Genomic DNA, 26,958 nt, shown 5'->3' on the forward strand with positions numbered 1-26,958 from the left:
TACTAAATACAGGGAGTAGGTTGATGAAGGAATTGGAGCTGATTAGACTAGAAAGGAGACAACTCAAAGGAACCCAACTCAAAGGAAAACTGGCTGCAGTTTTCTAACATTTGTAGAACTGGTAGGAGGGAACAGCAATAAGCAAGGACCATAGGTTAGATGTTAGTAGGAAAAGGATTTTGACTCAGTCTATATGGTAGAGTGCATTATTATTCAAAATATTTGCTGCTTTCCTCTGGGGTGTCTCTCTTCCCGTCTTGTCCCTCTCTGGGGGAGGATTCCATATGATTTGTGTTGGCTAACAAAATGTGAAAACTTTAAGGTCCAGCATGGATTCCCCACTATCTCTTTTCCTCTGCCATGAGATCTGCAATGTCCCAGAGAGGGGCTTCTCCATCAGCCCAGATCCCAGATGGAAACTGATGAGGGGTAGAGCCATCTGACCTATGTTAGGCACACAGTGTAAGCAAGAAGTAAGCCTCTGTTGTTAAAAAAAAAAAAAAAGTCACTGACATTTTTGGGCCTTTTATTACTGTGGAATACCTCACTTATGCTGACAGGCAAAATAAGAAAGCACTCTCTAGAAGTCAGAGTCGTCCAAAGATGGAAAGGACTACCTGGAAAAGTGGTGAGGTTCCTGGACTAGAAGTATTCAAATATAGCTAAAGACAACTTTGAAGCATGTTTAAAGAAGGGCGGGTTGGTGGAGGCACGGAGAGGTGGATTGAAGGATTGGCTGAGTGGTAAAGACCGTAAGCTCCTTATCATAGCTGAGAGTCTGTGCTACAAGAATAGTAAGGTAAAAGTAGCCACGAAATGGGCACGGCCTTTTGCATAACCATGTTTTAAATACACTTGAAGAGGAGGAACACATTGACATTAGGGCAGATTAATATCAGTTCGTGGTTACTGAAATTTAGAGTATTAACTTGGGCTTGTTTGAGAACAGGCTTCTGGAATGTAACTAAAAGAAGAGTTAACTATTTATGTGGTTTGAAATTAACCATAAAAGACCTTCAGGGGAGGCTTAGAACACAAGAATAGCTCCGGAAAGTGTAATTCAGTCACTAACATGGGCCTCTCCCAGAACCCTGCTAACTGTTAGATGCACAATGCCAAGCCACACGCTTGGCCAGTGATCAGAGAAAACAGGGACATGGCGTGGGATACTGCCGTTCCATCAGTCTGCAGCCCAGAGAAATACCAGTTGGTATTAACTCCCTTCCCTCTCCCCTTTCCTGTTTGGTCCCTTCATAATCCCAAGCTTTTCTCTTGGCTTTTCTTCTACCCTTTGATTCCCCTCACTCTTAACATTGTCTCTCTTAATAATCTGACCTGTCATTGTTTTATCATCTCTCTATAATCTGCTCTTGTTTCCACCTATCATTTATTTACCTAAGTCCCCAGTGAGAAAGGTAGAAATGAAAAAGGGTAAAACAAAGCAACATTATAAAATGAGGAAAGCTTTCATTCATTCAATGAATTAAGCAGCATGTGGAGGTGTGTGTACTCTATGCAAGCATGGCTTTGGGGAAAAAAGATATCTATTCCAAATTTCAGACCCATTGCTTATGACATGGGGGACCTTGAACAAGTTACTTAAACTCTCAATGTTCTCAGTTCCTAATCCTTAAAATGAGGTCAATAACCACCTAGCAGTGTTGTTGGGAAGACTAAATAAAATATGTTACATAATACATATGTTGCAAATACATAATAGACACCAGGTGAAAGGCTGATATAAATTACATAACATTTTAGTTCAGCTTGGATCTGAGTTTATAGTTACACATCTATATATAACCCTCTAGTTTTGTATAGTACCTCTCCTGTTTGTACAACTGAGTGAGATTTGGAGATCTTGCCTTAGTATATAGAATATAGTATATATATCATATCTACATCTATATCTAATACAGGATTTAGGTTCAGCTATTTTTGTTATGATCTAAGTCCTATACAGAAGGAAGAGAATAGACACAATCCCAGTCTTTAAGAATTTTACATTATTCCAAATGACCTAGGGCATTTAGACAGACCCTTTTTACTCCCTACCAAATATCCATTCACCCTTCTTCTTTGCTGACAGAAGTAATGATTTTCTTTAAAATGTCAGTGTATCCATCCCTGCAACGGTCTAAATCAATCATGAGAATCTTGTTTCCTGCTTTCCCAGCCCCCTTTGAAACTTGTAGTGGCCTTGAGATGTAAGGAGAAGTCACTAAGGGGGCTTCTGGGGAAGCTTTTGCCTTTTTGACAGAAAGAGACAAGTAGCTGGGAGCCCCTCTCTTCATCCTGTCCTGGCTTAAGCATGTATATATTGCTGGCCGGCAGTGACCATTTTGTGACCCTGATATGACAACCAGGGGAAGAAAAATCAACATGCCAAAGACAGTGGTGCAGAAAAATAGAATGAAGTTACTGATTATGTTGCTGAGTAGCTAATCCAAAGGCAGGAGCCATCTACTTCTAGACTTGTTACATGAGAAAATAAACCTCTATCTGTTAAGTCACTATTAGTCAGATATTTTTGGTAAATTGCAACCAAAGATATCCTTAATCGATACCAGATAAAAGTATAATGTATAGTAGAATTTCTGCTGCTGTGAAATTTCAGGACAAGTAAACAGTGGAATGAAATATGATTGGCATAGAAACAATGAAAAAAGGAAGGTTTTTCTGAGGAGCTCTTTCTCTCATGAGGATATGATTTATTTGCATAAACAAAATGTTTAATACTTATACTATTCTTAAAGAAGGTATAGTAGGGAACATAAAACTTTATATTTTGATCCTGAAGGGAGAAAGAAAAGATATACATTTCAAAACATAAAGAATGCTAGATGTATAATGGCTATCTGATGATGAAAGAAAATTATTTGGGGGAACTTTTTTATAGGAAATATTAGTTATATAATGTTGGCAATTAACACATACAGTTTTGCCAGCTGTCTCCACATTTGTCAGTATCATGTGTTGAGATGTTTAAAGGAAACTAAGCATCAGTATATCCCATTTACATTTTTTCAAAGTTCGCCTGCAATCTGATTTCTTCCTCTTAGCGAACCCTTCCTCACCACTGCCACCACACGTCAGTCTGTATCCCCAAGCACCTTACTGCAATTTTCTCCTGAGACATTATTACCTCAGGATAAATTCAGTAACCTTCTTTACTTTCTCAGTTTCAAAAACAACTGAGTTTTACATTTCTAAGCCTATAAAAACATCTAATACAAGTAGGTCTTACCACAAAATTTTTTTCATGAAGGTGTTTGATCATAGTTGGGCAGTTGGTTTATATACCTTTCCTGTGGACCTCTTTTTAAACTGACTTTCCTATATTTGTAATACTTTTCTGGTCATTACAAAATTTTCCAAGTCAAATGGAACCTTGTGATTTGCTATATTCAGAGGGATCAGAGTCAAATTTAGAAGTTACAAAGACATCCCTTCAACATGTATATCTATTTAGTAACAGTGGCGGTTTGTATTGTGCAACGAACCTATCTGTAAAAAGTGGCTTTAGTCTTTCTGAAATTTATCCCACAGAGTTCTGACATGGAATGATATCCTTTAAATGATCAAATAGCAATTTTAATAGTGAAAAATAGAGATGGATTTTGAAAATCCTTTATGAGCAAAAATAAAACACCTTTATTAGAAATCATTATCAAGAAAATATTCTGCATATCTGTGAATATACTCAGTGAAGTTCAGATGAATTATATAAGCACATTTCAAAAACAGAAAAAGATCATTACATAATACTATTTTAAAATAAATTTTAATAGAATGTAAAATTATTCTAAAACAAAACTTTTTTTAAAAAAGGTAATAGTGAAAATAAAAACCAAAGCATTAAAACTCGTTTCTACTCAGTCTTTGCTCCTGTTTTGTATACAGTCATCACTTTCTCAGTGAGAGTGAAAATTAGCCTCTTTCTCCCCCATTGACCTGTAGGAGCTATGGTGCAAGGAATGGGCTGGTCTTGTTCACCATAGCATCTAGCACGGTGCCTGGCACATACTGACACTCCTAAGATATTTGTTGAATGAATGATATCCTTCCTGCTTCAAACCTTCAATGGCTCTCCCTGTCTAATAAGTTAGCACAAATTCCTCACCCCAACAACTAGGTCTTCTTTATACATAACCTGTCCTAGCCCAACCAGGTTAAAATAGAACAGGGCTGGCCTACAACATGCCTTAAGCTTTTAGCTGCAGGGCCTGCTTTGTCCAAAATCCCGACTTTCTACTTTCCTGCTCCTCAAAAGATTCATATCACTTGCTTTACAAAGACACTTCTTGTCCCTCTAGCCAACAGGATTTCTTTCCTTTGTGCATCACCGCAGTATGTCTCTTACGGCACTTGCCATATTTTGCTTTTGATTATATGTATTGTGTTTACATTTTATCCCCCCATCAACACTGTAAGCTCCTTGGGGAGAGGGATAGTAAGTCCTTATATCACTCCCCACAGCATAGTGTACAAAGTAGGCATTTCATTCAAACATAAGTATATACACCTAGTGTTTGGACCATCAGAGTTCTTAGCTGTGAGAAGGAAGCTACTAATGGAAAACTCGTAATATTAGAGTATTCCGAATTATACAGTGATTAAGGACACAAGCTTCTATAACAGCCTGCATGGGCTGAATCCTCACTCTGCTGCTCAATGGCTTTGTAGCCTTGGGTAGCTTACATAATCTTCTAAATATCAGTTTCCTCACCTGAAACATGGTAATACTACTACCTACCTCGTAGGGCTTTTGTGCAAATGAAATAAGGTGCATAAAATGCTTAGTACACATAATACACACTCATTACTATTCACTCTTAGTATCATTATTTGAGCTTAAGAAGTTTGATTTTTTAATGGCTGATATGCTTGCTTTGCAATATTTGATAGTAGGTTAGAAAGCGTTTCTGCACTGAGTAGCCCTTGATCATCCAAGGAATAACGGTGACCAAATAATTTAGAGCCCATATATATTTCGCTTGGAAATCTCAAAAAACTTTCTGCAATTCTCCATTTAATTTTTGTAGAGACCTGTGATATACTTCTTATCATGATATTTAATGTCCAATTATTCTTTTTTTTTCCCCCGGTACGCGGCCCTCTCACTGTTCTGGCCTCTCCCACTGCGGAGCACAGGCTCCGGACGCGCAGGCTCAGCGGCCATGGCTCACAGGCCCAGCCGCTCCGCGGCATGTGGGATCCTCCCGGACCGGAAGGACGTACCGCTGCATCGGCAGGTGGACTCTCAACCACTGTGCCACCAGGGAAGCCCCAATTATTCTTCATTAGGTTAATAGCAATTATTTCTTATAAATAACTCTGGTTACTTGATTAGTATTTATAATGCATATTATAAATGCTTCTTAGTGAGTACCTTAGTGAGTAATGTATATTAGTGAGTACATTGCCCCATTGGAATGAACACATCATGAAATATCTAGGCCACTGTACCTTAATTTCAAAATAGGGTTCTGCAGCTTTCTTGTCCTAGGGCAAGAGACCATCAGGGGTACACACATTAACCAACTGAGCACAAGATCTGGGAGAGTACCACTCAAGGAACTTTCAAGATAATATTACCATTTGCTTGATTCTAATTTAAATAATTTGGAGTTCTTATAAGATTAGGAAGCTTTGAAGAGTAGAATGTTGACCAAAGAGAGTAAAAAAGAAAACTTTTTTTTGGCATTTACAAAATGTTCCTTCTAAAGAACAACATGTTTTTATAGGCCTGCACTGATTAAAGAAACCTTATTAGATGTGAATGAGAGGCATGTGCTTCTGGTGGTATTGTACCCAGAGGATTTTAGTTAAGTAAAGTCCAAACTTTTAGAGTATTTGAAATATACCCAGTTGGGCAGTTAATGAACACTCTTCAACGTAAAGTAGAGAACTGTTATACTAACTGTATAGAACAGGGAGCTCTACCTAACGCACTGTGGTAACCTAAATGGGAGGGAAGTCCAAAAGGGAGGGGATATCTGCATGTGTATGGCTGATTCATTTTGATGTGCAGTGGAGGCTAACACAACATTGTAAAGCAAGCATACTCCAATAAAAATTGATGAAAAAAAACACCATAAATTACTTAGCTCTTTCCCAATAAATAAATAAATAAAAAGTCGAGAAGTCTTACAAGAGAAAAAAAATGTACCAAAAAAGTTATGGAGGAGACCAAAAGATATTGAAATCTTTTCCAGTGTTCCCATTTCGATGATTCTTAGAAGTTACAGCTAAAGAAGTACAGCTTTCCTTCCATCCCTGAAATTGGTCTCTTGTATAACACATTATTTTGAATGTCAGCAATAAGCCCTTGCACTTATTTAGACCAAAGACCAAGATTGAGAGTAGAGTGAATGCCTATTTCAGTCCTAGAAACGAAGACATCGTAGTGTAATAGAAGGCAAGTGAAAGATAAATACATTTGTTTTTCCATCTGTTAAGACATAACTGAAACATTCTTCTCATTTTTTCCGTGATATTTTGTTTCCTGGCAACAAATAACAAAAATTCCCAATCAACCACATCTTTCACAATTCCTGGTTCTTTGAAAAAGCAGCACTAATAGTGTTTAGATTTCTAGTATATAAAATTATTTTCAGAAAAGAAGTAATACATATATAAAAAGAGTTATTTATATATATATAATTATATGCGTATGTATAGTTCAGTAAAGGAGCATGCCATCAAAACCATGGGGATGTATTATATAACCACTTTGAGAAACAACTGGGCACTATATGGTAAATTTTCTATAACCCAGATATTTTACTCCTGGGTGTTTATCCAAGAGCAGATCTTTCACATGTACCAGAAGGCAAGTATAAGAATGTTTTTAGCAGCACTGTTTGTGATCTCTTTCTCTCTCACACATGCACCTGGAAATTTTTCCAGTGTTCATCAAGAGCAGAATGGATAAACCTGATACAGTGTGAAAATAAATTATTTACAGCTACATGCAAAAATACGTATGAATATTGTCTACACAGCAAAAAAGTCAAGTAGCAGAATACTACACATACATTTCCGTAATATATAAAGTTCAAAAATGTACAAAATTAACCATTATTTTGTTTAGGCATACAAACATATGTGGCAAAACTAAAGAAAAGCAGGACAATAATTAGCACAAAATTCAAAGTTGAGAAGGATTAGGACCTGATAGGGTCCCACGGGGAATATCAGAGTAATATTCTTTCTCTTTAAGAAGGTGGTGGGTAGAGAGCTGTTCATTTCATTGTGATTCTTTATATTTTGCACATATTTAATAAATGTTCTTTTGAAACTGCTCAATATTTGGTAAAAACAATAAAAAGCAAAAGGTGCTACACAATTACTGCCATTTTTATACCTAAGTAAAATATCTTAAAAGTAATATAATTTTCAGTCCTTTATAATTCATCTACTTGTGTGTGGTCTGGGACATTATTTCCTGATTTCTATGAGACTATGAAAGTGTTTAAATGCTATTAAGAAAAAAAATGGCAAAACTAGTCAGTCTAGTTCATTATGTTCTGTGATGCTACAAAAGGTCAAATTCCATAAAACCAATTGACAGGCTGTCCCAAGACTTTTTGCTTTGGACAATCTTTAAAAATGAAAAGTTATTTTGAAAATGCACTGAGATTTTATAAAATACATTTTGCTTGAGGATTTTTATTTCATTCTACCTTTTCTCTGAATAGTTTTATATTATACTCTTCTACAATGATTCCTTAAACACAATCCATCACTGCAATTCCATCTATCTAGTGTGTTTGTATGGGCTCCAATACAATTAAGTTACAAAACTCACAATATCATTTTTTATATTAATGAACTTTATTGTACTTCTCACTTTATGTTTTTACTTTGTCAAGAGATAGATTTGGACCAACGGGTCCAAAAGTCTTTATAAGTATTTCACTTTCAACTAAAGTATATGTATCACTTAAAAGTAAGAGACGCTTATTTTTAACGTCAAAATATCAATTGGAGGTATTTTATTTCTATTTTTCTAGTAATAATTAAATGGATAAAACTATACTATTAAATATGATGAAGCATTACTTTAGAGAATTTTGTTTATGTTTTAAAATATGTTACCAGTTTACGGTTTACAATCACACCAAAATGTTAACAATTCATTTTTGGGAAATCCTTGTACTTAAAGTACTAAATGAACAACTCATGCGTCTATCGTTAAATGGAGCACTGTACTGAGTTAGTTTTATACCTTCTTTTATCCTCCTGAGTTATCTAGAGGATCCTGCAATCCTCAATGTTTTGATTGTAGAAATAAGTGTGTTTGCTTTTTGGTATGACATTGTTTCATAGCATCTTTTTATTTATTTTAAGCAGATATTCATTTTTAATTAATTAATTAATTATTTTTGGCTGTGTTGGGTCTTCATTTCTGTGCGAGGGCTTTTTCCAGTTGTGGCAAGTGGGGGCCACTCTTCGTTGTGGAGCGCGGGCCTCTCACTATCGTGGCCTCTTGTTGTGGAGCACAGGCTTCAGACGCGCAGGCTCAGCAGTTGTGGCTCACGGGCCCAGTTGCTCCGTGGCATGTGGGATCTTCCCAGACCAGGGCTCGAACCCGTGTCCCCTGCATCGGCAGGCAGACTCTCAACCACTGCACCACCAGGGAAGCCCCAGAATCTTATATTTAAAGAAAGATTCATATGAAACAAAATTAACAATTTTGGTTTTATTATATTTGAAGGTATTTTAAGATTTATATGTGAAAAAAATCTTACTGCTTAATTTTTCCACATGTTATCATTACATGAATGGAATAGAAACTGTGAAAATAGAAATTGTCAACAAATGCTTAAAGACAAGCTGAAGATGCCAAATTATTCACCCTTGGATTCAAGGCAAAATGATTTTACAACTTCTCTGACATGATGTATTTTATAGAACACAGGTATTTGGGTCTGACAGACCTGCTTTTACATTCCAGCTCTATCAGCTGTGCATCTTTGAGCTATTTACTGAGATCTCCTCACCTGAAAGATGACAGGGATTTTTTTATGGAGACTAAATTAGATAATGCAGGAATAATTCCTGGTACAAAGATATTACTCAGTAAATGTTCTCCCTACCCCACATCACAGGTCAAAGTAGGAAGTAAAATTTTTTCAGTACAAGAATATCAAGTCATCGCAACAGATTATAAGCACATTCCTTATCATCCAAAGCACTTACCGGTGTTTTTTTGTGACATAAACCACAGACTTCTGGATTCCTGCCCTACTGTCTCCTCCCACTAATGTCATACATGTTTTCCTATCCATCATTCTTTTTCATTTGAGGGGTTTGGGATAAGGGAGAGAAATGGTGTCTCAGGGAATGGAAAAACTTACTGTGGAGGGAAGGGATGGAACTAAAAAGGAATGTGCATCATCATTACCATCTTCATTGAAGAAAGCTTATAGAAGACATGAGTTGTGAATAACATACTTTCTCTATGAAATGGCAATGACAGAATGAGCTTTTGTAAGATAAGAGGCCAAAGAAAATCCCATGGAGGCTGAACATTCAATATAGATTTCTTTTGCATCATTTTGTGCTTATTACTATGGAAGGCCCTGCAGTGGGTGCTAGCTCTGAAGACAGAATCAAATATACAACGAACTTAATGTAAAATTATTTCTCCATATCTATACCTAAGGGTAATTTCTTTCTCACATCTATTCTTACTTATATTGAAAATCATTTTGGGGCCTCCCTGAGTCTTCCTGGGGCCCAAGAGGGCTTTGGGGCTGTACCAGGCCCGTCTGCCTCAAGATGCCTTTTAGAAGTGTTTTCTGTTCTTACTTAACATTAGGCAAGGAATAAACTTGGGGGTCTTTCTGTTCTCCGGATTAGGGTCTATGAAGCCAGCTTCTTTTCTGCTCTCAGAGTCACCTCACCAGTCTGGCTCTTAGCGTCAAGTTTGCATTTCGGCACATCTTATTCTGCACACCATTCTGTGAATGGTGGCGCATACGGTTGTGCAATATGGCATTTCTGCTCAGCCAGGTTACAGGGCTTCTTCTCAGGCATTCTCCCAATGCCCTCAGCCCCAGCCCACCTCGCCTATCTTCTCTTTCCTCATTCTGCACACATTTCATTAAGATTTGGGGTGGGAAGAGAAAACTAGCTCCAACTGAGCACATATTCTTCAAAATATAGGGTTTATGGCATATGTTTTGCGCATTCAAAGTTTAGACTTCGAAATTCCAATAAATCCAAACCTTTGCATTTCAAAAGTTTTCTCTGTATGAACTGGGAGAGTACAAAGGGAGCAGAAGTATAAAAGGCGCTTGTTCCTGTTGAGAGATCAAATTTAGATGAAACTGTTAAATAACTTAAAAAACTCCCCCAAACGTAGTGGCTTAAAACAACAACAAATTAATACTTCTCATGATTTACTGGGTTGGCCAGGTGGTTCTTCTGCTGTTATCTGCCTGGGCTCAGTCACAAAGTTGCATTCAACGGGTGATCGGCTGGGGTCTGAGATCAGCTGAGCATCTGGGACAGCTGGGCCTCTCTCCATGGCCTTTCACCGTGGGCTTCTTCATGGCATAGCAACATTCCAAGAGGCTAAACACAAAAGGTAAAAAGTCTCTTAAGGCCTGGCCTTGGAAATCACATAACATCACCTCCACCATATTCTATTGGTCAACACAGGTGGCAGAACACTCCATATGCAAAGGGTGAGGAAACAGGCTTTACCTGGTGGACACAAGGTTGTGTGTGCTGTGCCCTGCCTGCATAAAGGTATCCTGTCAAAGGACAAGTAGGGCTGAAGTGCATTCTGGGCTCCATTCAGCCAGCTGGATGACTTGGAGTGAATTTATATCTACTGGGAGGATGGGGTCATCCCCTTGCCAAGCCATGAGCCCATGAACTCCCTCTGCCTATTAGTGACATTTTCTAATTCACACAAAACACTGTTTAGGCTAGTAGAGGCCCAGCTGAATATCATCTTAGTGTGAATCAAATACACACTGGATCTCGATGAAGGCTAAGGTCTTTCCCACAGGATTTCGGTAGTTATTACAAAGCTGCATAGAGTTTGCAGTGGGGGGAGAAGGGAAGAGGGAAAGAAATTGGATGTTGTTCCTAGTTTATCTCCTTTGCTCCCTATTCAATCCCAGGAGTGAAGCCACGTTACCAGGCCTTGGAAGGGATGTGTTCCCAAGACTGCTCTTAAGCCTTCAGAGGATGTCCCACATGAATGAGTCCTTTGTGCTCTACTCTTCTCCTTCTTGATCATTTCTAAGCCCTTTAACCCCTTTTTGCAATATCTCCTTCTCCCCTCCCCTTTTCTCTGTGGTCCATCAACCCTTCTAACAGAAATAAGCACATTTCCTTCCCTAGCAGTGATTTTGTGTGTGTGGCTGCAAATGTCAGCTGCTTGTCAGGGACGCCTATTCTTGAAGATTTGCAGAGGGGAGGAGTGGGCTGTGGTCTGTCTGCTGACTCCCTTGGGAATAAAGAACAGGTGCATTCTTATTCTGTGATTAGATGTTGGGAAGGAGCAAATGACTTTTCTGTTAATCAACTAAAAACAAAGCCACTGAAAAATATAATTTCCTTCAAAGTTTTCCTTCTAGTATGCATGAAAAAATCAATATTTCTCTCTTTAACTTAATTACAATGATGTTATTTCTTTTGGTATAATACCTTAGACCTATTATGCTAAAAGAGCATCCCTGTCTTCTGTGATTTAAGTTATTTAACAAATTTCATAACCTATTTGGCAATAAATGATACCACACCCAGGTAGTGTCTCTCCACAATTCTCTCTTCATGATACTGGAGTAAGGAGAGGGTAGGGACCAAGGGAGGAGGGTAGTTTATTTTATGCCATCGCACTGGAATTTAAAAGTATCAAGGTGATTTGGGCTGATCTTGGAGTCTCTGTAGGAGACTAGGGTCTTCAGCTGGGCTAAAGAGGTTTTGGAGAAGTGAAGAGAGGGAGGAATATTGTATCAAAAGATATATGGATTTTCAGAGGTGGGAAGCTGAGTGTGGCATGATCAGGAGATGGTAAAAGATCTGACTTTTCTAAAATAAGGGGGCACTCTACTTCCATATTTCTGAAGTAATAAAGTTTTAATCATAATGAACATCCTTTACATAAAAGTTTGGTAACTAAGATTCTTACAAATAGAAAATGCTAAATTGTTTATTTTTTTACTGTTTGTCTTTGTGATATGATTCTTCTAGTGATATCGTCATTGTTTAGGAACTTGAATGATTGATACAAAGTGGCTTAATAAAAGTCAGAAGGAAATCATTACAAATGGTTCAACAGATGAAGAGCTTGATCATCACAGGATGGTTTGCAATAGCAAAATTTGGAGACAATCTTTATTATCCATAATAAATGACTGATTAAACACATCTATACAAAAAGAAACCATGCAGTAATTTAAAAATAATCTGTAAAAAAATGAATTTATTGGGCTTCCCTGGTGGCGCAGTGGTTGAGAGTCCGCCTGCCGATGCAGGGGACGCGAGCTCGTGCCCCGGTCCGGAAGGATCCCGCATGCCCCGGAGCAGCTGGGCCCGTGGGCCGTGGCCGCTGGGCCTGCGCGTCCAGAGCCTTGCTCCGCAGTGGGAGAGGCCACAGCGGTGAGAGGCCCGCGTACCGCAAAAAAAAAAAAAAAAAAAAAGTGAATTTATTGATGTGGAAATATATGTTAAGTAGAAAACTTTGGATACAAAACAAGACCCCCAAATGATATACTTTTTATTTTAAAAACATGTCTCTGTCTCCCTTCATATCTCACATTCCTCTCCCCCCAACTTTTTCCAATAAAAATAGATATCTGGAAAGATATATAACAGAAAAGGGTCTGGTAGTTAGTACTGATTTATCCTTATGGGAGAAATCTTGTATGTTTCAAAATTCGCCTGCATTTTTTGATTTTTCTATAATGAACATGAATTGCTTTACAGTTTAAACAATCGTTTTACAGACAATAGAGAGATAAGTTGAGGAAAAAAGTGAGTCAGGGATACCTGGAGTACTTCTCTGAGGTCAACATCATGCAGGACTGTCCCCATCTTTTCCCACAGAATATCCTTTGGTGCCACTGTCAGAATTTAGAGCTGGCTAGATTGAATATAGCCTGACTCAGCATAGTATTTTTTTTTTTTTTGCTCTTATGCTAATGCTTAAAAGCTTGAAACTCTGCACTCTACTCAATCTATTTCATCAAATATTTATTGAGCACCTACTATGTGCCAAGCATTAAGGATACAAGATTAACAAGACATAATTCTGTTGCAGTTTAAGGCAATAGTGCCGTCATAGAAATTTGTACATCTTGGAAAGTCCCAGATGGTTGTGCTGATGATAGCCTACAGGGGAGAAAAATCATAAGTAAACTTCATACAAGACAATGTCCAAGGGGGTCCATACTAAAAATAATCTATCTATGTTTTCACTCATAATATTTTAAGCACAATGTAGAATTACGCTGAATCATTATTTTAAAAAAATACCCACATATTTGTGGCTCTTCATCATGATACCAGCATCATTCTCCTTTTAAATCAATAGCCTTTCAATTCTTTTAGTAGAAATTATTTCAATCTGTTTAGTCTTTGAGCCAAAACTCTCAATTTGACTTTGAGATCCTGAACTGGAGACTCCAGTTCCCACATAAGGCAAAATTGTTTTTAAAAGTTAAATCACTAGCTGCGCTGAAGTGAGTCAAGTGATGAAATCAAAACATTTAAAGTTGGACTTAGTGAATCTGAACAATTTCACTAGTTACATTATATATTATAATTTTTTGAATTAAAATTTCAATCTCAAGTAATTTACATATCCTCATATTTGTTTTCCATTACTATTCCTTTACCTAGAGGTTTTTTTTTTTTCCCCTGACAATTATCATGGCATTTACATGAATCAGTGTGTAAAGGAATTGGCAATCACATTATACCATTATCTTATTTTGTGGAAGAGAAAATGTAAGCCCAGAAGTAACTCATAGGAGTGTAAGTTTCTTTGCATAGCGCCTTTTGAAACATAAGTATATGATAACTGGTAACTACTGTTATTAGAAGCTTGGCCCTCAGATTCCTAGTCCATTACTCTTACTTGCCCAGATTATTTCTCCATACTGTTTAAGGCATTAGACTTGTACTCTGCTCAAGACACTCTGCATATTGGTTTTTTCATGGTATTTAATGGATCTATTTATTCATTTAACAAATATTTATTGAGTACCTACTAAGTGTCAGATACTGGTCTTGGCATTAATTTACATGTTAACAGAAATGATTAAACAGTGAGTATTATTTTAAATCCATATAAACGAGCATTTGTGGTTAGTCGTGTGTGTGTGTGTGTGTGTGTGTGTGTTTTCCTGCGGGGGGCCGGGGGGAGAGAGAATGTCTGTCTTCCTTCCTGTATAAAATCTGTTTGGTTTTCTATCTTAACTGCCATTTTATGCCAAGCATGTAGTATTAAAATAAGTTTGTTTCTGAAAAGCATGTCTACACTGAGTCTCCTGGATTTTATTTTATGATGACATACTAATTTCCCCTTTATAAAACAAATTCTCTATTCCATAATTTTGAATAGGATGATACTTTCAACTGATTGCATTTAGGACATTAAACATTTCAGCATGACAATATTTTTCTCTGGGCCTGCAGCACTTTAATTTGATTATTAAGTAAGTAACTTTCATTAATTTTAAGACTTTGCTTTCAGACGTAATGCTAATAGGTATGCCAGACACAGAAATATTGTTTTCCTTATTTAAATTATCTGTCTTCATCATAAAACTGACAGTCAATTTTTAGTAATTTCTGATTTTTATATTTTTTCCTGTTCTTTTTTCACTCATGCAGCATTTTGGTCCTATTTGCTTGTTCTCTCTTTTTATAGGTCTCCCCTAGCTTCTCTTTTCAGTTATTATTTGGCTTTACTAGTCTTGCTGTCAATGCATTTCAGTCCTTGGATTCCAGATTGCTATTCTATATTCATCTGCTCTGTTCTGCTCTGTCAGTGAAAATTCTGGCTCTTTGCTTGGTGGGACATCAAAAATCTGATAGGCTTTGGCTCCTGCTTCATTTAGGGATGAGTAGTACAAAACAAGAGATACAGATACTCCTTGGTTATACATTTAAGATTTCTCCCAAATTTCCCAAAGACTAACACTCTAATCTCCATTTAAAAGCAAACAACAAAGAAAGTGGCAGAATATTTTTAAGAAGGAGGAGGGTGGTGTAGAATTTAGGTAGTATTTAGCTACGGCTCTAAGGACAAATATTATCTAGTTGGTATGGTAATGCACATAAGTAGCTCCTGAACTTTTGGGGGGAAGAGGGGGAGAGCTTAAAAATTGCAGGTAAGTACTGATATTAAAATGTCATAAACATATTGATGTTTGCAATATGATGCTTCCTTGATGCTTGCAAAGTAACCATAATACACAAAACAAACAACTAACTAAAGTTTTAAATCCAATTCATGAGTGTAATATAAAATAGTACTGTGGATGCTAAAACCAATGTCAGACTAGCTGAGTCCTAAAGCTACATCTGTTGATACTGTACTAACCAGTATTTCCAAACCTTAACTTTAGGTCACACATAACACTAATATACCAATAAATGGGAACCATAAGAGTATGTGTCAAAATACAGGAGGAAGGCCACAGGCAAACTTTATGGACAATCTGCCAACATGTAATTAAGCATGCCACTAAAACATCTGCAGCTCTTTTCGTATTTATATTCCTGTGAACATTGAAGATAGAGCCAAATAAATGAATAAGTTCATAGGAAAGTAGAAAGGTCATTTTAAGTCCTGGTTTCGAGTGTGTCAATGTTTGTTCAGAACAGCAGAAGGAAGACAGGCAGAAAGGAATTAAATTTTTTTTTGTCTTAGAAACAACGGCAAACCCCACCATCTCCCTAGAGTCTGCGTTCTCACCTTGCCAATAGATGTTGGGTTTAAGCACACCACCAGGAGAAGCAAGCCCTCTCTAGGAAACCACAGTGTCTTTTCAAACAAGGACAGCGGGTTTTTCTCTATTGTCGCTGCTTTCCCTCTCATCTAGGAATTGGTTTGCCTTTCAATATCAACTCAGGAAGGGGTGGTGCGCCCCAAATTCGCGAGGCTCTGCCAAATACCAGAGGCTCTTCTTTGGAAGAGGGAGGCTCCTCCTTTGGACGTGAGGCGCCCCTACCAGAGCGCGCGCTTGCAGAAACGGAAACCACTAGCTGCGCTGAAGTGAGTCAAGTGGTGAAATCAAGACTGCATGGGAAGGAGGCTCACCCAATAGCTCACGAACCTAAGTGGTGACAGACGCTGCTGAACCCTGCTCGTGGAAACCCTACGAGCCAACCACTGCTGCCGTCATGAGGTGGTCCTCGGAGGCACGGGGCCCCCGGATCTCCGGGCAGCGCACCCCTTCATTTTGGCAAAACGCAGAGGAAGGGAAGTGTGTGTGAGGGAAATCTAGACTCTCTGGTTCCCTAAGGACGCAGACCGTGTTCTGGTTACAAGGTGACCCCTACCACCAGGTCAGAGCAGGACTCCCCAGGGCAGACGGGCTGAGACTCGCCTCGCGCCGAGAACCAGCCTCGCCTCCCGCGGAGAGAGGAGCCGCGCAGCGGCCGCGCCCGGCCTGGGACGGCGCCCTTGCCCCGCGCGCGGTCCTCGGTCCTCACCTGGAGCGCTCAGGTAGGGCTTGGGCGGGGCAGGAGGTTGGCGCGCACGCGCGGGACGGGGGCCTCGCCCCTGCCGACGTCGCAGGCTGGAGCTCACCTGGGAGACTCCGAGAGGAAGCCGAGCCTCGGTTCGGCCTCTCCCTGGCAACGCCGGAGGCCCCGCGGGAAGGCAGGAGGCGGCGGCGGAGGAGGAGCTGGACTAATCGGCAACTGTAGCTACAGCCACCGGAGCCGCCGCCGCCGCCGCCGCCACCTGCACCTGGCGCCCGGCCCACGTCCAGCGCCCGCCCGGCCGCCGCTTCCCGCCGCCTTGCCCTGCCCACCCGCCAGGTAACTCGGCGGGCCGGCGCTCGGGTCGGGGCGGGGGACCCGTTGCCCCTGGGCAGCGTCGGAGGTGTGTGTGTGGGGGGGGGGCGGGGGGGTCGGACAGACACGGGGGCTCACTTGGCGGAGAGACGGGGAAGGTCCCGGTGGCCGGTTGGAGATGGTCTCGAGAGCGATGTTTCAGTTGGCCCTCGGGAGAGGCCGAAAGGGACTCCCGAGACCGGGGAGGAGGTGGCGCTCCGGGGGTTGCCCTTTCCTGCCTGTCACTCGCAGTGCCCCCTGTCGGTCTCTGTAAGGAGGCTTCAGAAGAGCCGGACCCGGGCCGAAGTCCTGGGGGCCCCGAGCTGGTCCCTGCGAGGGTGGCCTAGTGGGGGGTGGGAGGGGCAGGGCCGGGCGCGAGGCTGCGGGCTCCTCACGGGCTCACAGGTTGCTGGTCTCCTGCCGCCCCGGTGCGGGGGCCGGAGGGGCGAACCCGCGACGAGAAGGGCACGGCTTGGCCCGGCAACTTTCCCAGCCGGACCCCAGACCGTCCTAGGCTGGAAACCGTGGCCGCCCGAGCCGTTCAAATGGTTTCCGAGTGGTTTGGAAGGCGCTCTGCGGTCGGGACGCGGACATCCTTCTCTCTCTCTCTCTTTTTTTTTTCTGGTCTCTGTACTTTTCCGGGTGCGCTCCCTAAGCCAGAGCTGCGCCCACATTCCGGTTTGATCGAGAAGTTATTTTCTTCGTGGCAGGAGGAAATCTAACTGCCACTCACCAACCGCACACCATCGCGTTGAAGGACCTGTTAACTAAACGACCTGCCTATCGCGGCTTTGGTCTGCCTGTGGCATATGACTCAAAGGTTCAAAAAAACTTTGTTTCAGGAACCTGCCACGTCTGAACCTGGGTGTGCCAGGCCCAAATTCCTTTCCCTGCCTAATTAGGCTTTTCTGAAGCCTAAGAATTGAGGGTGAAACTGGTGCTTACCTTAGACTTTATTTCCTTTTCTTTCAAAGCCCATCAAAGCACTTCCTTCTCTCTCAAATATTCATCCAAACACCTCACTTCAAATTTATCAAATAACTATTTCTGTTTTTAGAACTCCAAGGAGTAACCAATTTCTCTGGCTTTCAGAAAACCTTATTAAGTGAACATAACTTGCTGTAAAAGTTATACTACATAATGAAGACATTTAAATTCAAATTGTATTGTTAAAAATTCATTTATTTGAGAATTTCTGGTTGTGGGAAAATCTGTTGCTTCTTTTACTGTATAAATTTTTCTTTGAGTTTCTGTCTAAAATACATGAGGTTAAAGTCATACCCTACAAATAGACTTCTTTAAATTTAACTTTTAATATCTGAAGTCTAGCATACATATTAGTTAAAACATTCTGAAGAGTTTGTACCAAGCATCTTTCTTTTTGCAATGCTTTAACTAACATTTTTACATAGAAATTTTAATAATAAATGGCAATCTCACTGCCTATATTTGTTAAGTTCTATCTTTGCTAATTTTAAAAAATATATTTTAAATTGCACACTTAACATCAAATGCTGTAGGAAACACATATAGTTGTTTTTTTTAAAGGTGCAAAGTTAAAAAGTCAACCGCAGCACAATAGGACATAATTATTTTGATGCCTTTAACCAGTGCTTTCTGTTTTTCTTAAAAGAGCCTCACCTGTCCTCTTAATCTTGTCTCCATATGGAGAGATATATGTGCTAAATACTATTTAAAAATTAGATGTAGGTATTGCTCTCTGAGTGTAGGGTATTAATTTAATCTTCACTGATTATTGGGCCAGATGTTATTAGATTATCTTTACCCTTAATTTTAGGGAGAAATGTAACATATTTGCATTAGCTAGAGTAACAGGGTGTCTCAGTTAAACTATCTGTAAAATAGGAAAAATAATACTCCCCTAGATTAAGATAATGAGGACTTAAATCAGGAATCTCTTCTAGCCCTAGCATTCTTAGGATCCCCTTCTCACTTTGGATGTCTAGTCAACCCATCCAGTTTGTGATAAACTGAAGCTGAGAGAGATATTCTAACTTCAGTTCACCCAGCAAGTTAGTGGTAGACATGGCATTATTATTTGAGTGGCTTGACTCACGACTCATGTTATCTGTACTTTTCACCACCTACATTCTCATTTATCATAAGATGTTTACCTTGTTGTGTCTCATATAGTTTGTAAGGCCTTTGTAATTACAGAATAGTCAATTGTTCTTTGTCCAGCTCTGATTTACCCTAACTTCTACTTGTCCAGATGATGCCTGACTCCAGGGAGATTGAGGCCGTAATTCTTCACCTGTCATTGTGGATCACATGTGTATTGAAGATGCCATGTGGACTGAGATTTTTAATCCTTTCTTGGTATTTCAGAGCCACAGTTAATTTTTTGAGTCAACTCGGACAACATAATTTAGTCTTCTGATCTTTTATTATATTGGCTTAAAATATATTTTATGAGGCAGCAACCCAGGGTCATCCTTCCATTTGCAACACTCTAGATTTTTGGTTGGCAAGCACACTTCCCTAACATCAGTGTTTTTTAAACTGTTTTTTGTTTTGGACTGCAATCCTTAGAAATGCATTCTATTCCTCAACACAATACTTAATCCTACAGCATGGATGTTCTCTATTATTTACTTTTAAAAAACGTTGGTCTTAAAACACTACATTGATTTTCATCGATTTTCTGACCACAATGGGCTGGAACCTACAATAAAAATAGCGGTATCCTATTGAATTTACATTTTTTTAAGGCTGATTTTTCTACCAGTTTACTGTGTCTTACACACACACACACACACATGCATTCACAGAATAGAAAATCAAACTGTACTTTTAAAAATATATAAAATTATACTATAATCCTTATTAAACATTGGAGGGCTTGAGACTCTAGGATCTGGTGCTAGACCAAAACTCTCAAACATTAAGAACTGTGTGAAATCTTATTGTACATTATTGTATCTTAAATGGCTTCTCAGCATACTGTAGTATTTTGGGGATAGAAAAAACTGAAAAGGTTTTTCTGAAGGGATTTTGATGGTAACTATTGAAGTTACCAAGTATAATCTTGATAATACCAAATATTATCAAGTGAAAGTTTGAGAGAGAAAAAGAATTCTGTCCAGCTCTATTATAAGTTCTAAATTTTATGGGTGAGTTATAATGCTGGATGGAGTCTGAAAAAAATCATTAAGCAGGCAAGTTTATTACTTGGTTTGTAGTCTGTTAATATATATTTTTCTTTCACAGTGAGACAAATATGAGACATATTGTGGGAATCATACCACTCACCCCCCCAAAAAGATTGAGAAATTAAGAAATTAGATCCCTAGGACCTGTAGGGATGTAGGCTTGGAAGCTCTGATTGGATGATTAAGCCTTCCATAGAAGCTTTTAATTTTAACATGCCTTCAGATTCCTGGTAAAAGGAATTTTTCTCCAAAAGAAAATATTGATGTATTTAATATTTTGGAAATGATCAATGCCCAAATCATCTTCAGACATATTCAATTTTCTGGTCCATAAAGTGTAAAAATACATTTGATATGCCAGATCTTTTATGATTATAAAATTGAGAAGGAAGTATTTTCAATCATCAGAATAATTAGTTTTATATGATTTGGGTAATCTTAACACAATTAATATACTGCCAATAGCAACAATGAATTCAAATCAATGCCAGCAAAGGCAAAAGACCAAAGTGCATTAACTTATGGCAAAGCAGAGACAAGTAGGGCTCTGAATTCTAGGTCATTAGTGACTACTGGCAATTAGATGAAGTCTCCTTCAGTCATTCTCTAGGTTGGGCTCATATTTTTTGGCACTAAATAGAGATTATTTTCCCAGCTACACTTTTTTCCCTATAATTGTTTCAAACTGCCCAAACTAGTTTGCTCATCTCATCTATCCCGTTGCCTGCTGGACATCTTTAAGATGTCATAATTACCTGAGATTTTACATGTGTAAGCCAGAAACTCTATCCCATCAAAACAGCAACAACCACAACAAAAAACAATGTTTTACTTCCTGTATATTATTTATGAGTATTAGTACATTTACCGTTTCTTATCCACAATTCCAAAACCAAAAAATCTCTGATAGCAAAAATTTTTTTGGTTAACTCATTTTTCAGCAAAACTTGAATGCATTTGCTGTAAAACCTGCGAGAACTGTCAGGAAGCTATTTATCATCTACTCTGCTTGGAGGATGTGTCTTACCGCAGAAATAGTTCTGTGTTTGATTACATGGTACCGTCCCAGGCCCTGCTGGGGGGTACACTGTTATATTGGGCGTGTAAACCATATCTCCTTTCTAACATCCAAAATATTCTGAATTTTGAAACACATTAGACTCCTGGGATGTTGGAGAATGGGTAATGGATCTGTACTACCATCCAGGTATCATGCCAGAAATCCAGAGGTCATTTTTTACTCTTTTCTTAACTTCCACAACTATCGGATCACCGGATCTGCTCAAGGTTTTCCACCTATTTTCACAAATTCCTCTCCTACTTCTACTGCCCTAGTTCAGGGTTTCATCAACTTTTGACTTTGGTACCACAGTCACCTGCTACCTGATATCTCAGTGGATAGTATTAAGCTTAAATCTATCCTCAGCAGAACCCCTGAGGTGATGGATCTCTTTGAAAATGTAAACCTGAACTTCTCTCTCCTCTGCTTCAAGTCATGTAGTGACTTTTCATAGCTCACAGGATAGAGAACCTATGGCCCTTAAAATGGTCCCACAGTATATGACCCTTGTTTAACTACGGATTTATACTCCGTAAACCAAAATTTTTTATTCCGGCAACAGATTTTGTTGTTTTTTTCTATTGTTGTTACTCTCCACCGCTGAGAGCTCCTTTCCTCTTATCTTTATTTCTATAACTTTTTCCGGTTCTTAAGAGTCAACTGAGGTCTCACCTAATTGAGGACATGGCACAACCCAACCAACATTCCTCCACATACACCTGAGCTGGGTGAGGTATCCTTTTATCATGTGACTTACATATGTGATATAATACAGTCTGCTTTTTCACCTGTGTACACACACACAACTTGTAGATTATTTGCGGAGCATGTAAAATTTCTCTTTCCTCTAAGACTATTGTAGAGTAAAAATATTAGAGTAAAAGTGGCACAGGAAGGGGAGAGGCATTGGGCAGCAGTATATTTGCCTTTTTTATGGACAGCAACTGCAGAAACTGGGAAGTAGGAAACTTGTTTCATTGTACTTAATTAATTAGGCTATTTAATTTTGGTTGCTGTTATTTCCATCTCATTCCTTTGTGATGTTATTCCTGTGCCTCTGTTCCAAGATCTGGATTTTACCATTTAGAAGTGAAAAGTTAACTTTGTGATTGAAATGTCTTACAGCTTTTATTTGCAAATATTCTACAATTGAGTACATTAGCATTGGTGAGAAGTTTAGGAGGTCAGCTTTTACCTGAAGAATATAATTTAATTAGACTAGACCAAAAAAAAAGGCAAAAGATTCCTTCCTAGGAGTCTCCCTTCTCCAAGTTCTGTCAGTTTTACCTCTTAATTAATATTTCTCAAATCCATTTACTTTTCTCTGTTCCTAGCACCATCATCATCTTTTGCCTGGACTTTCGCAAGGTCCTCCCTGTTGCCTAAATGAAGCTTTCTAATTGATTCTTCACACTGCACCCAGAGGGATCTTCTCAAAATATTTGGTCTTGTTACCCGCTGCTTAACAGGATAAGTCAAACTCCTTAACGTGGCCTAAAGGCCTGGCATGATTTAGTTCCTGCCCAGAGCACACCTCTCGCATCATCACTCTCTGTTCTAGTTCTATTAGCCATTTTTTTTTATTGCCAAGTTCCTCCTGCCTCTAGGTCTCTGTAAGCGTCATTCTCCCTGCCTGGAGCTCTCTTTCCTCCCATTTTGGCCAATCTAACTAAAATTTATCTTCAGATTCCAATTTAAGCTCTTACTATGACTGGAATTTTTCATGGGTCTTCTCCCCCTTCCAACTATGGATTAAAGTGAAGATTGTAACCTAAAGAAATAAAGTCCTACTTAGTACCTGGGAGTATTAACTTTAAAAAAAAAAAAAAGTTTCCTCACAAAAGGAGCAGACTTTAATATGTGGCTCATATGTTTAAAAAATAGATTTTAGTTATTAACACCTTTATATTTTTATCAAGTAACAGTAGTTAACATTTATTGTCTTAATAAGTATTTGTCCTTATTACTGTTTTACTACTGAGCAATTATGTGCCAGGCATATTTTAAGCAACTTACATGAATTAATCATTTAATTTTCAAAGCTGCTCTATGAGGTGCATATTATTTTTCCTCTACTTTAGAGATAGGAAAATTGAAAGAGTAAGTAATTTGCCTCTATCTACAAGGCTAGTGAAATGTCAGAGCCAAGATTCAAATCTAAGCAGTCTCATTCCAAATCCTGTACTTCCCCCTGACTTATATGTAAATAAAATTAAGTAAGACTATTAAACATTTTACAACAGCAACAGAAATCCACTCAACCCTCATCTCCCCCAGTCCTGCTGCGTAAAGGCAACCACTTTCACCTCTTTTAGATGTTTCTTTCCATATTTACCTTTTGAAATAATATGTTTATACTGCTATTTCTTAATGTATCAATATTTGACATTACCTACTGACTGCCCATTATGGTAGATAAATATTAAGCTTTTTCACACACATACCCCTTGCCCTCCCTTTCTTGACTTCCCAATAGATGTCGCAGTATAATTCTCACATTTCGTTTGCATTTTAGTATGTATTTATTATTGTGTAAATCTTGTTCACTGCTGAGCCAAGCACGTGTATTATGAACATGGTTCCTTACTTGTAGAATTTTTTAAAATTGTGGAGTTAATAATAAACTCACTTAAGAACAAAGAATGTGCCTAGTTTTTCCATATATGAATTTCTATTTCTATATAATCCAACCCTTTCTCAGTAAGATTTTTCCACATAATCAGACCTATCAGATTTACGGGTCCCTTCCTGGAACTCTCTGTCCTCTTGTTTCTATTTGGACTATTGCTTTCTAGTCCTGTTCCACAGCAATTGTTTGGGATTTTTCTTTGCTGACATTTCTGACGGAGTTCGTATTTCTTAGATACGTTGACTTCTGGTGTTTATTTACTCCCTAATATGTATGGAACCCTGCCCACCCCCCCCCCCTCCCCGCCCTGCCCCGGGCCCCAGTAGCCCTTTTCCTTTCCTTGTTGCCCTCTGATACACTGTTTTCCTCTCTGGAGGCAACCAATGCTTTTTTTTTTTTTTAAAACAAAAACAATATGTATATATTTTCTCTGTTTTTGAAATGCAAATAAATCTTGCTTTTTTTCATTTAATTATTATGGAGTTAACACCATATCAGCATATAGAGTTGCTTCTTTGTTTTTAACTTGGCATACTATACCATCATAGGACTCTATCATAATTTATTTATCTAGTTCCCTTTTGGTAGAGTTGTAGGCTGTTTCAACCTTCTGATATTAACAAAAAATGCTTTAATGTGCAAGCTTACACGTTGTCATTTCACTTGAGTACTAGCATATCAGTGGGATAAATTTCTAGAAGTTATTCTCATACCTGATTGATACCTTGACGGAGACTGGAGTAGTGTGAGACCTTGCATGTTTGATAATTCTGCATCAAATGAGATAAGAGTAAAGGGTAAAAGAACACCTGGTAGTAAGTGGGCCCTTCTGGAGGACAATTAATAGTGCAGAGAGGGTTTCTAATGCAAATTGTTGTCTTTGAGCTTTTGACCATGACCTTTGTTTTTTCAGAAATGACTCATCTTTTTGAACTTTGTCATCACCTCCTTTAGTGTTCATGGCTTCTTGCTCCATTATTTTAGCTCCAGGTCTACCTCTGCAGATAATCCAGAGTAGAGAGCATGTCATTAGCTGGTCCTTTTCAACAAGTCAAGAACCCATATTTAACACACTTTATAATTTAACAGCATTCCCAGCCTCCACATTGATTTATTTGTTGAGTTCAGCTAACTCTATCTTCCAAATCATATCCCAAGCCTCCACACCCCTTCTACTCCTCTCTCACCTGGATTGCTCTTAATAGCTTCCTAATCGCCTCTAGCCTCCTCTCTGATCTCCCCACCCCCCACCCCTGAGGAAAAAAAATCCATATTCAGCACAGCTTCAAGAACAGTCATTCTAAATTTCAGTTCTGATTAGGTCATCACCCTGCTTAAAATCCATTAAGGCCTCTCCCCTTTGCCTAAAGAATTAAGTACAAATCCCACAGAATTAGGTACCCCTCCCTTCCCTATGTGGAGCTTGGCATTCAGCATGCGTCTCATAGGCCTCAGTGTGTGGTAATTGTCTAGGTATGGTCCTGATGAAAATTATCCTACTTGAGGCCAGCTGTTGAAAGAAAAATTAAAGTTTAGCCTGACATTGGTTTATTTCCAACTGAAACATATATTAAAAGGGTCTTTTCATACTTTAACCATGAGGAGTGGGTAATGCAGAAATTTCAGATGGTAACTGGGTCAGTGGCAGGATATTGTGTGCTTCAAATTAGGCACATGTCTACCCTAATCTTAAAGGCAGACGTTGTTTTTGTGCATAAATAAAAAAATAATGTTATGGATTTGTGGAGAATATGTTTTGTTCTTTTATATCTGGGGATGTGGCAGCTAATGGAGAAGGGATAAGTAAGGGAAATATATAAATGTTGAGATGGGAGTCTTTTTGAATTTCTAGACTGGGGGATTGGCAACTACAGCCCTTGGGCCAAATTCAGTCTACTACCTGTTTTTGTAAACAAAATTTTATTAGAACCAGCTATGCCTTTTCATTTATGTATTGTCTATAGCTGCTTTTGCATCACAAAAATAGAGTTGAGCAGTTGCAATAGAGACCATATGGCCCACAGAGTAAAAAATATTTACTATTTGGCTCTTTACAAAAAGTTTGCTGACACTTTCTAGAGGGGAATACAAGTTGAGAGGTGGAGAATGAGCATTTACTCAAGGAGCTGTGCATAAACCTATAGAAAGGTGAATGCAAAGTGATAGGAATTTGAGCAAGCAATCTTACTCCCCTGCTCCCATATCCCTTAATGCTACGAGGCCTCAAAAGGAGAATGAGTGGACAGACATTGTCTACTACTTGTGAGTTTTGGGACTCCTTCAAAAAAGGAATGTTTGACTGGATTTATTGTATGCAACTTGTACACCCATCTTCCAACTATATTCCATGACAAGGCCCAGTACACACTTCCTTCATTAAAGTATTGAGAAAAAACAATGAGGGAACCCCTGCATTGGTGAAAAAATTCTGTAGCTGCTCTCCTTGGTAGCCCATTGAAAATTGGCTCCCTGATTTCAGTGGAGGTGGTGGGATCCTATAGTAGCAGAAACCAAGTGGCAGCACTTAACCAGCACAGATGAAGTAGGTTACCTGTACAATAATGGAAAGCAGGGACATAGGTGTAATCAGAAGGCGTTGGCCCACAGATGGTTCTGTGGGTAAAGTCTAAGGTAAATTCATCAGCAGACTTCTCGTGGCAGGTAATGAATGAAATGAAATAGATGGCAGTCTCCAGTGTCACTTCGTGTATATAACAGGAAAAAGTCTAGATCTGGTAGCAAAAAGGTTGACTTTAGTTGCCACAGTTGAGAGTCATGACCTTTCCAAACCCAAGTCAGTTCACAGATCCAGAGTCATTTGATTGAAGTGGAGGCCTGTTCCCCTTGAGGAAGAGCACTGCATCACTACCTCAAGCATACACCATAAACCCTCCTTTAAGCCTTCCCCAAAGGGACCTGTAGCCATTTGTTAGATTGCACTTTGGGGAAAAGGAAATAATCAGAACTTTCATACTTTATTCCTGAGGACCCAAAGTATCCTTGTGGTCCACTAGTCAAAATGGGAATTTAGAGTGGCCAAGGAATAGATGGAGTCTTAG

At 39.0% G+C, this 26,958-nt stretch overlaps 1 protein-coding gene across 2 annotated transcripts in view; it reads left to right on the forward strand.

Annotated features, from left to right (window-relative positions):
* The first annotated feature begins 16,292 nt into the window (after positions 1-16,292).
* Positions 16,293-26,958, forward strand: part of GALNT3 (polypeptide N-acetylgalactosaminyltransferase 3) — a 46,726-nt gene continuing 36,060 nt past the window's right edge. Inside the window, exon 1 of one of the 2 annotated variants that reach the window (XM_032637933.1) lies at positions 16,293-16,705. The gene's annotated coding sequence lies outside the window, so the exon portion shown is untranslated. Of the gene's footprint in view, positions 16,706-16,764; positions 17,023-26,958 lie in introns of those variants that run through there. The other variant, XM_032637934.1, reaches the window with a different exon arrangement.

Source organism: Phocoena sinus, chromosome 7 (assembly GCF_008692025.1).
Source record: "Phocoena sinus isolate mPhoSin1 chromosome 7, mPhoSin1.pri, whole genome shotgun sequence".
NCBI lineage: Eukaryota > Metazoa > Chordata > Mammalia > Artiodactyla > Phocoenidae > Phocoena > Phocoena sinus.